A 12072-nucleotide genomic window follows, 5' to 3' on the forward strand; every position below is an offset into this window, starting at 1 on the left:
AGGCATGGAGATGCACCATTGCACACATAGATCTTGATGTGAGTGATTAGGCCTACTGGCTCGGGCCTAATCATATTAGGTTGTGGTCCATGATCATCTGGTGTGATTGCTTATACACATACTAGATATGTATATATATTTGCATGCGATGTAGATATATATTAAATATGTATATGTGTGACATGTCATATTAGGAGACCAAATCATAGAAACATCTCTCGATAATATTAAGTCGGTAAACGTGAGGCAATTAGATTGACCCACGTGGCCTTCCATCGTTATGAGTAGGAACCGAATCCCGGTGTAGGTTGAGTTGGTCGAGTCCCTCGAGACTCACCTATATCGCGATTCGCTATCTTGCTTACGACATAGAGATGTCACCGGTGACCTGAGGGCATGATATGCTTGGTCGAGTCCCTCAAGGGTATATCATCAAATCAGACTCATCTTGTAACGAAGGTGTTGACTTAACCGAGCACCATGGTTGGTCGAGTCCCTCGAGGCCATGATGATTCGGAGGCCGAACAGGACGGGAATCACAAGGAGTTGTGATCGGCAAGAGTTGTCTACCTTTTAGGCTTAGTGTGATTGGTCGAGTCCCTCGAGGTTACACTAAGACGCTGATTGGATCCTGATCCCCACTAGAAGTCTGCCGGAGACTTCCGTTTCACGTGCTGAGGGTGTCGCGTGACTCGTTAGTAAAATAGTGGGAGCATATTAAGATAGAAGTCCATATCTTGATAGTTTATTTCTTGCAAAATCTGCATGTTATTCATTTTTGCTACATCTTTATTTTCAGAAAATGTCGCTTTCAAATCCCTTACGTGGCATACTTGATGTCAACCGCCTCACTGGTCCAAATTATACGGATTGGCTCCGTAACTTGAGAATTGTTCTCACAGCGGAGAAAATCGTGTACGTCCTTGATACAGTGATGCCTACGCCCGAAGAAGGGGCAAGCGAGGATGAGATCGCTCGCTACGTGAAGTACATTGATGACTCCACTCTTGCTCAGTGCTATATGTTGGGCTCTATGACTCCAGAGTTACAGAGACAACATGAAAAGATGGATGCCAGATCCATTCTCCTACATGTCCGTAAATTGTTTGAGGAACAGGGAAGGACTCAACGATATGAGATATCCAAGAGCCTTTTCCGCGCTAGGATGACTGAGGGGACACCGGTTCAGAACCATGTCCTAAAGATGATTGAGTGGATAGAGAAACTCACAGGTCTAGGAATGGTCCTAGAGGATAACTTGTGTGTGGACATTGTGCTTCAGTCCCTACCAGATTCCTTTTCACAGTTCATAATGAACTTTAATATGAACAAGCTTGAGGTGACTCTCCCAGAGCTCCTCAATATGTTGAGGGAGGCAGAGAGTACTATTAAGAAAGAGAAGCCAGTTCTCTACACTGGTGAGACCAGAAAGAAAAGGAAAGCAGAAAGGTCCCTTAAGAAGGGAAAGGGCAAGGGCAAACAAGGTAAAGCAAAGGTTGCTAAGAAAGACCCAACAAAGGACAAAGGCCAGTGCTTCCACTGTGGTAAAGATGGGCACTGGAAGAGAAACTGCAAAGAGTACCTTGCAGAAAGGGCGAAACAAAAGCTTGATGAAGCTTCAGGTACATTCATGATCAGTCTCCATTTGTCAGACTCTTATGATAACACATGGGTATTAGATACCGGTAGTGCTTATCATATATGTAATTCGTTGCAGGTTCTGGCAAGGCCTAGGAGACTAGAGAGAGGCGAGATGGACCTCAAGATGGGTAATGGAGCAAAAGTTGCTGTATTAGCTGTTGGCGAGGTCGCCCTACATCTGCCTAGTGGAGCTTTTATTGCATTAGATGCATGTTATTTTGTTCCTTCTATTATCAAAAACATTATCTCCATTTCATGTTTAACAGTTAGTGGATATAAATTTGTTTTTGAGAACAATGGTTGTTCGATATTATTAGATGATAAGATCATCACGAAAGGAACATTGCATAATGGTTTATTTATGTTAGACACCACTCCACATATCATGAATATAAATGTGTCCAAAAGGAAACGAGATGAGTTGAACAGTGCATACCTGTGGCATTGTAGGCTAGGTCACATCCATGAAAGAAGGATTCAAAAGTTTCTAAATGATGGATATCTAGATCCATTCGACTATGTGTCATATGCAACTTGTGAGCCTTGCATTCGTGGAAAACTGACCAACTCTCCATTTAGTGGAACTGGAGAGAGAGCCACTGAGTTGTTGGAACTCATACATAGTGATGTATGTGGACCCATGTCAACTCATGCCATTGGAGGTTACTCCTACTTCATTACATTTACTGATGATTTCTCAAGGTATGGATATGTGTACTTAATGAAGTACAAGTCCGAGGCCTTTGAGAAATTCAGAGAGTATAAGAATGAGGTGGAGAACCAGACTGGAAAGAGTATCCAAACTCTTCGATCAGATCGAGGAGGTGAGTACTTAAGTACAGAGTTTACTCACTTCCTCAAGGACCATGGGATATTATCCCAATGGACACCTCCTTATACACCTCAGCTCAATGGTGTCTCTGAAAGGAGAAATCGTACATTATTAGATATGGTACGGTCCATGATGAGTTTCGCTGACCTACCCATCTCATTCTGGGGATATGCCCTAGAAACCGCAGCTTACCTTCTGAACAGAGTTCCAACTAAGTCGGTGGTGTCTACACCATATGAGATATGGAAAGGGAAGAAGCCTGATCTTAAAGTAGTTAAGATTTGGGGCTGTTCTGCCCATGTTAAAAGACACAACCCCGATAAGTTAGAATCAAGGACAGGGCGATGTAAATTTGTGGGATACCCCAAGGAAACTTGTGGGTATTACTTCTATCATCTCGAGGACCAAAAGGTCTTTGTAGCTAAGAGAGCAGTGTTCCTTGAGAAGGAACACATTCTTGACGGAGACAGTGGGAGAATGATAGAATTGAGCGAGGTTGGAGAACCAAGCTCAAGCACCACTCTACAGCCCGAGTCTGTTCAGGTATCTAATACACAAGTTTCAACTTTACGCAGGTCTGATAGAGTATCCCATCCTCCTGAGAGATATGTGGGACATATTAGAGCAGAGGATGTAGAGGATATTGATCCTCAGACCTACGAGGAGGCTATTATGAGTATAGACTCCGGGAAGTGGAAAGAAGCCATGAATTCTGAGATGGATTCTATGTACTCCAATAAGGTTTGGAACCTAGTTGATGCACCCGAAGGTATTGTACCCATCGGTTGCAAGTGGATCTTTAAGAAAAAGATCGGAGTAGATGGAAAGGTAGAGACCTATAAAGCAAGGCTAGTGGCTAAGGGGTATCGTCAAAGGCAAGGTGTTGACTACGACGAAACTTTCTCACCCGTAGCAATGCTAAAATCCATCAGAATTCTATTGGCTATTGCAGCACACTATGATTATGAGATCTGGCAGATGGATGTGAAAACCGCATTCCTCAACGGGAACCTGGAGGAGGAGGTGTATATGATGCAACCTGAGGGATTCATGTCCAAGAACTGCCCAGATAAGGTGTGTAGGTTGCTTAGATCCATTTATGGACTAAAGCAAGCTTCCCGAAGTTGGAACATAAGATTTGATGAGGTAATCAGATCTTATGACTTCGTTAAGAACGAAGATGAGCCTTGTGTATACAGAAAGGTAAGTGGGAGCGCTATTAGCTTTTTGGTGTTATATGTGGATGACATCCTCATCATTGGGAATGACATAGGAATGCTATCCACAATAAAGGCTTGGTTATCTAGACACTTCTCCATGAAGGACTTAGGAGAAGCATCTTATATCTTGGGGATTAGAATCTATAGAGATAGATCCAAAAGGATGCTTGGCTTGTCCCAGTCTAGGTACATAGAAACTATTGTCAAAAGGTTTGGCATGGAAAATTCCAAAAGAGGTCTCATACCGATGAGACATGGGATATCGCTTTCTACGAGTATGTCCCCAAAGACTCCAGAAGAAAGGGCGAACATGGATATGATACCTTATGCCTCAGCAATAGGGTCTATCATGTATGCCATGCTATGTACTAGGCCTGATATAGCGCATGCTCTGAGTGTCACGAGCAGGTATCAGGCGGATCCAGGCTTGGAGCACTGGAAAGCAGTAAAGTGTATCCTTAAGTACTTGAGAAGGACTAAGGATCTTTTACTAGTATATGGAGGTAATAGCCTTAAGGTTGAAGGCTACACTGACTCAAGTTTTCAGTCTGATGTCGATGATAGCAAGTCGAATTCAGGGTATGTGTACACCTTGAATGAAGGAGCAGTGTGCTGGAAGAGTTCCAAGCAAGATATCACTGCTGACTCGACCACAGAGGCGGAGTACATTGCTGCATCAGATGCAGCAAAGGAGGGAGTCTGGTTGAAGAAGTTCATCACAGATTTGGGAGTCGTGCCGGATAGTGAGGAGCCGATTTCCCTATATTGCGACAACAACGGGGCAATTGCTCAAGCGAAGGAACCTAGGTCTCATCAGAAATCTAAGCATGTTCTGAGGAGGTTCCACCTTATCAGAGAGATCGTGACCCGAGGAGATGTAGTAGTGGAAAGAGTTCCATCCGAAGATAACATTGCAGATCCACTAACAAAGCCATTGTCTCAGATTGTCTTTGAGCGTCACAGGGGTCTGATGGGGATCAGACACATAGGTGATTGGCTTTAGGTCAAGTGGGAGATTGCTAGTCATAAGTGCCCAGCAAGCCAATCACGTGAGTGATGGCACGTGTGACTTGATACAGAATCTTTTTGCTTATTATATTTTGGCGTATATCACTTTATAACTATTGCATAAATGCATATATATTGTGATGTCCTTGGATTTGTGCAATGGGAATCGGATCGTGATGAGATCACGATAATGAGATCGATTCACCTTTAAACACATATCCTAAATAATCCCGGTCATAGGTTACTCGAGAGGGACATCGTGATAACCGGATAGACTGGTGTGCTGTATACCCGTCCATATGATGGATGCAGCTGGTCTCATAGCTGCTCGTGTAGGGACACTAGGGATACAGTACAGGTGCTCATTGGAGAATGAGTTCACTGATTGATCCGCTTACGGAATGCTGGATGGTTGATGATGCCTTATTGTCAGACAACGATTCCGTAGTCCTAGTGGTGTATCTGGTTCTTAGACTTGAGACACCAAGGATGTCCTGTATGAGTGCTCCACTCTTTGATACCAGACTTATAGGTTTGGCTGTTCCCAGATCTAGTACAGCTGGTCATTGGGAGTGGTAGTCGACCTTACGAGGGCTATTGAGTGTCGATAGAGGATCATCCACTCTCGGTATCATGAGAGGAATATCCCATGTGTTCTTGCTCAGACAAATCCCTGGCCAGGGTCATTCGGGTTGAGAGAGAAAGAGTTCTCCGGGAGAATCCGATTAGAGCGAGACTCGAGTAGAAACCGTATGGGTCTGACAGCACCATGCTCAATATACGGTCTCTAGGATATTAGATGGATGAGGGACTATAGGTACATGGTAACTGAGGACAGACAGGTCCAATGGATTGGATTCCCCTGTATCGTCTGGGGACTACGGCGTAGTGGCCTAGTACTTCCGTAGTCGATGAGTCGAGTGAATTATTACAGAGATAATAATTCACTTAGTTAGAAAGGGTTCTGACAGGTATGACTCACGGCCAGCTCGATATTGGGCCTAGAGGGTCACACACATATGGTAGGCATTGCGATGAGTAGAGGTTCGGATATGAGATATCCGACGGAGCCCTTGTCTTATTGGATGCAGATCCAATACCCACTAGGGAAAGGACCCATTAGGGTTTTGACACGGGATCTCTATAAATAGGAGGGATTCACAGCCTCATAGGCTAGAGACTTTGCTTGCCCTTCCTATTCTCCTCTCCCTCTCCACCTCAGAGTAGGCCTGGAGTTTTGAGGAGCGTCGTCGCAACCCTGCTGTGTGGATCACCGCTAGAGAGGAGGACGCTTGACCTCCTTCACCCTCTCCTAAGGATCTGCAAGGAAACAGGGATATACGATCTCCCTAGGTAACACAATCTCTATACGCAGTTTTTTGTGTTTTTGCGGATTTTGCGCACCAATCTTCGCACGACGATGAACATCTTTTTGGGAATCGGGGATTTTTGTTTTCTTGTTCTTCCGCTGCGCATATGATGTCGCCCCCTTATGATCCCAACAGCACTCATACAGGATATCCTTGGTGTCTCAAGTTTAAGGACCAGATACACCACTAGGACTACGGAATCGCTGTCTAACAATAAGGCATCATCAACCATCCAGCATTCCGTAAGCGGATCAATTAGTGAACTCATTCTCCAATGAGCACTTGTACTATATCCCTAGTGTCCCTACACGAGCAGCTATGAGACCAGCTACATCCATCATATGGATGGGTATACAGCACACCAGTCTGTCCGGTTATCACGATGTCCCTCTTGAGTAACCTATGACCGGGATTATTTAGGATATGTGTTTAAAGGTGAATCGATCTCATTATCGTGATCTCATCACGATCTGATTCCCATTGCACAAATCCAAGGACATCACAATATATGTATACATTTATGCAATATTTATAAAGTGATATATGCCAAAATATAATAAGCAAAAAGATTCTGTATCAGGTCACACGTGCCATCACTCACGTGATTGGCTTGTTGGGCACCTATGACTAGCAATCTCCCACTTGACCTAAAGCCAATCACCTATGTGTCTGATCCCCATCAGACCCCTGTGACGCTCAAAGACAAAATGAGACAACGGCTTTGTTAGTGGATCTGCAATGTTATCTTCGGATGTAACTCTTTCCACTACTACATCTCCTTGGGTTACGATCTCTCTTATAAGCTGGAACCTCCTCAGAACACTTCTGATGAGACCCGGGTTCCCTTATTTGAGTAATCACCCCATAGTTGTCGCAATATAAGGAAGTCGACTTGTCGCTATCTGTATCGACTCCCAAACTCCCTCCTTTGCTGCATCTAATGCGGCAATGTACTCCGCCTCTGTGGTCGAGTCAGTAGTGGTATCTTGCTTGGAACTCTTCCAGCACACTGCTCCTCCATTCAAGGTATACACATACCCTGAATTTGACTTGCTATCATTGACATCAGACTGAAAACTTGAGTCAGTGTAGCCTTCAATCTTAAGGCTATTACCTCCATATACCAGTAAAAGATCCTTAGTCCTTCTCAAGTACTTAAGGATACACTTTACTACTTTCCAGTGCTCCAAGCTTGGATCCGCCTGATACCTGCTCATGACACTCAGAGCATGTGCTATATCAGGCTTAGTACATAGCATGGCATACATGATAGACCCTATTGCTGAGGCATAAGGTATCATATTCATGTTTGCCCTTTGGAATTTTCCATGCTAAACCTTTTGACAATGGTTTCTATATACCGGGACTAGGACAAGCCAAGCATCCTTTTGGATCTATCTCTATAGATTCTAATCCCCAAGATATAGGATGCTTTCCCTAAGTCCTTCATGGAGAAGTGTCTAGATAACCAAGCCTTTACTGTGGATAGTATTCTTACATCATTCCCAATGATGAGGATGTCATCCACATATAACACCAAAAAGGTGATAGCGCTCCCACTTACCTTTCTGTATACACAAGGCTCATCTTCATTCTTAACGAAGTCATAAGATCTGATTGCCTCATCAAATCTTATGTTCCAACTTCGGGAAGCTTGCTTTAGTCCATAAATGGATCTAAGCAACCTACACACCTTATCTGGACAGTTCTAGGACACGAATCCCTCAGGTTGCATCATATACACCTCCTCCTCGAGGTTCCCATTGAGGAATGCGGATTTCACATCCATCTGCCAGATCTCATAATCATAGTGTGCTGCAATAGCCAATAGAATTCTGATGGATTTTAGCATTGCTACGGGTGAGAAGGTTTCGTCATAGTCAACACCTTGCCTTTGACGATACCCCTTAGCCACTAGCCTTGCTTTATAGGTCTCTACCTTTCCATCTACTCCGATCTTTTTCTTAAAGATCCACTTGCAACCGATGGGTACAATACCTTCGGGCGCATCAACTAGGTTCCAAACCTTATTGGAGTACATAGAATCCATCTCAGAATTCATGGCTTCTTGCCACTTCCCGGAGTCTATACTCATAATAGCCTCCTCGTAGGTCTGAGGATCAATATCCTCTACATCCTCTTCTCTAATATGTCCCACATATCTCTCAGGAGGATGGGATACTCTATCAGACCTGCGTAAAGTTGATACTTGTGCATTAGGTACCTGAATAGACTCGGGCTGTAGAGTGGTGCTTGAGCTTGGTTCTCCAACCTCGCTCAACTCTATCATTCTCCCACTGTCTCCGCCAAGAATGTGTTCCTTCTCAAGGAACACTGCTCTCTTAGCTATAAAGACCTTTTGGTCCTCGAGATGATAGAAATAATACCCATAAGTTTCCTTGGGGTATCCCACAAATTTGCATCGCTTTGTCCTTGATTCTAACTTATCGGGGTTGTGTCTTTTAACATGGGCAGGGCAGCCCCAAATCTTAACAACCATAAGATCAGGCTTCTTCCCTTTCCATATCTCATATGGTGTAGACACTACCAACTTAGTTGGAATTCTGTTCAGAAGGTAAGCTGCGGTTTCTAGGGCATATCCCCAGAATGAGATGGGTAGGTCAGCGAAACTCATCATGGACCGTACCATATCTAATAATGTACGATTTCTCCTTTCAGAGACACCATTGAGCTGAGGTGTATAAGGAGGTGTCCATTGGGATAATATCCCATGGTCCTTGAGGAACTGAGTAAACTCTGTACTTAAGTACTCATCTCCTCGATCTGATCGAAGAGTTTTGATACTCTTTCCAGTCTGGTTCTCCATCTCATTCTTATACTCTCTGAATTTCTCAAAGGCCTCGGACTTGTACTTCATTAAGTACACATATCCATACCTTGAGAAATCATCAGTAAATGTAATGAAGTAGGAGTAACCTCCAATGGCATGAGTTGACATGGGTCCACATACATCACTATGTATGAGTTCCAACAACTCATTGACGCTCTCTCCAATTCCACTAAATGGAGAGTTGGTCAATTTTCCACGAATGCAAGGTTCACAAGTTGCATATGACACGTAGTCGAATGGATCTAGATATCCATCATTTAGTAACTTTTGAATCCTTCTTTCATGGATGTGACCTAGCCTACAATGCCACAGGTATGCACTGTTCACTTCATCTCGTTTTCTCTTAGACACATTTACATTCATGATATGTGGAGTAGTGTCTAACATAAATAAACCATTATGCAATGTTCCTTTCGTGATGATCTTATCATCTAATAATATCGAACAACCATTGTTCTCAAAAACAAATTTATATCCACTAACTATTAAACATGAAATGGAGATAATGTTTTTGATAATAGAAGGAACAAAATAACATGCATCTAATGCAATAAAAGCTCCACTAGGCAGATGTAGGGAGACCTCGCCAACAGCTAATACAACAACTTTTGCTCCATTACCGATCTTGAGGTCCATCTCGCCTCTCTCTAGTCTCCTAGGCCTTGCCAGAACCTGCAACGAATTGCATATATGATAAGCACTACCGGTATCCAATACCCATGTGTTATTATAAGAGTCTGACAAATGGAGACTAATCATGAATGTACCTGAAGCTTCATCAAGCTTTTGTTTCGCCCTTTCTGCAAGGTACTCTTTACAGTTTCTCTTCCAGTGCCCATCTTTACCACAGTGGAAGCACTAGCCTTTGTCCTTTACTGGGTCTTTCTTAGCAACTTTTGCTTTACCTGGTCTGCCCTTGCCCTTTCCCTTCTTAAGGGACCTTTCTGCTTTCCTTTTCTTTTTGGTCTCACCAGTGTAGAGAACTGGCTTCTCTTTCTTAATAGTACTCTCTGCCTCCCTCAACATATTGAGGAGCTCTGGGAGAGTCACCTCAAGCTTGTTCATATTAAAATTCATTATGAACTGTGAAAAGGAATCTGGTAGGGACTGAAGCACAATGTCCACACAAGTTATCCTCTAGGACCATTCCTAGACCTGTGAGTTTCTCTATCCACTCAATCGTCTTTAGGACATGGTTATGAACCGGTGTCCCCTCAGTCATCCTAGCGCGGAAAAGGGTCTTGGATATCTCATATCGTTGAGTCCTTCCTTGTTCCTCAAACAATTTGCGAACATGTAGGAGAATGGATCTGGCATCCATCTTTTCATATTGTCTCTGTAACTCAGGAGTCATAGAGCCCAACATATAGCACTGAGCAAGAGTGGAGTCATCAATGTACTTCACGTAGCGAGCGATCTCATCCTCGTTTGCCCCTTCTTCGGGCGTAGGCATCACTGTATCAAGGACGTACACGATTTACTCCGCTGTGAGAACAATTCTCAAGTTACGGAGCTAATCTGTATAATTTGGACCAGTGAGGCGGTTGACATCAAGTATGCCACGTAAGGGATTTGAAAGCGACATTTTCTGAAAATAAAGATGTAGCATAAATGAATAACATGCAGATTTTGCAAGAAATAAACTATCAAGATATGGACTTCTATCTTAATATGCTCCCACTATTTTACTATCGAGTCACGTGACACCCTCAGCACGTAAAACGGAAGTCTCCGGCAGACTTCTAGTGGGGATCAGGATCCAATCAGCGTCTTAGTGTAACCTCGAGGGACTCGACCAATCACACTAAGACTAAAAGGTAGGCAACTCTTGCCGATCACAACTCCTTATGATTCCCGTCCTGTTCGGCCTCCGAATCACCATGGCCTCGAGGGACTCGACCAACCATGATGCTTGGTTAAGTCAACACCTTCGTTACAAGATGAGTCTGATTTGATGATATACCCTCGAGGGACTCGACCAAGTATACCATGCCCTCAGGTCACCGGTGACATCTCTATGTCGTAAGCAAGATAGCGAATCGCGATATAGGTGAGTCTCGAGGGACTCGACCAACTCAACCTACACCGGGAATCGGTTCCTACTCATAACGATGGAAGGCCACGTGGGTCAATCTAATTGCCTCACGTTTACCGACTTAATATTATCGAGAGATGTTTCTATAATTTGGTCTCCTAATATGACATGTCACACATATACATATTTAATATATATCTACATCGCATGCAAATATATATACATATCTAGTATGTGTATAAGCAATCACATCAGATGATCATGGACCACAACCTAATATGATTAGGCCCGAGCCAGTAGGCCTAATCACTCACATCAAGATCTATGTGTGCAACGGTGCATATCCATGCCCTGTGATCGTCCATCTCGTCCTCGTCGGTTCCGTCAACATTTTGATGCATCACGATCGTTTGTCTCGTGGGTCCCGCTATCTCATCTACGCTCCCGCCGCGCCTCCTCATGTGATTACAACTTAATCATAGGCACGTAGGCCCGACAATAAACGAGAAATATAATGGAGGTTCGCAGACCTCAATAATAATAATCACAAGTACACACATCACACGGTCCATGATCATCCGTCCACACATCATACATCACATGTATAAATAATCATGATCATGTAGGACTACTAGATAATAATAAAAATAATAATCAACTAAACCTTTTAATTAATTAATATTTTTCTGAAATCAGGGACATGTAGGGAATTTCTCAATTCCTAAGGGTATTTTCGTAATTTGGATAAAAGACAGAAACTGGAATTTCTCAAATTCCGAGGGGCAAAATAGTCTTTTGCCCAGAAAACCCAAATGTCCTTTCTCCCTTTCGCTGCTGCCGCCGTCGCCACCCTGCCGGCGGCGGCCTGTGCGGCGAGGGGCGGGGCGCTGCCCTCGCCTACGGGCGGCATGCCCACTGGCGGCGTTGCCGCTGCAGGTGGGCGCCCCCGCGGGCGTCGCCGCCTCTGCGGGCACTTCTGCCGGCGAGGCAACGCCCGCAGGCGGTGCTGCCCCTGCAGGTTGGCGCCCATGCGGGCGCCGACGCCTCCACGGGCGGTTCTGCCCGCGAGGCAGCGCCCGCAGGCGGTGCTGCCTCGCTGGCGGCCGCCCCTGCGG

This window comes from Musa acuminata, chromosome BXJ3-9 (genome assembly GCF_036884655.1).
Source record: "Musa acuminata AAA Group cultivar baxijiao chromosome BXJ3-9, Cavendish_Baxijiao_AAA, whole genome shotgun sequence".
Classification (NCBI taxonomy): Eukaryota; Viridiplantae; Streptophyta; class Magnoliopsida; order Zingiberales; family Musaceae; genus Musa; species Musa acuminata.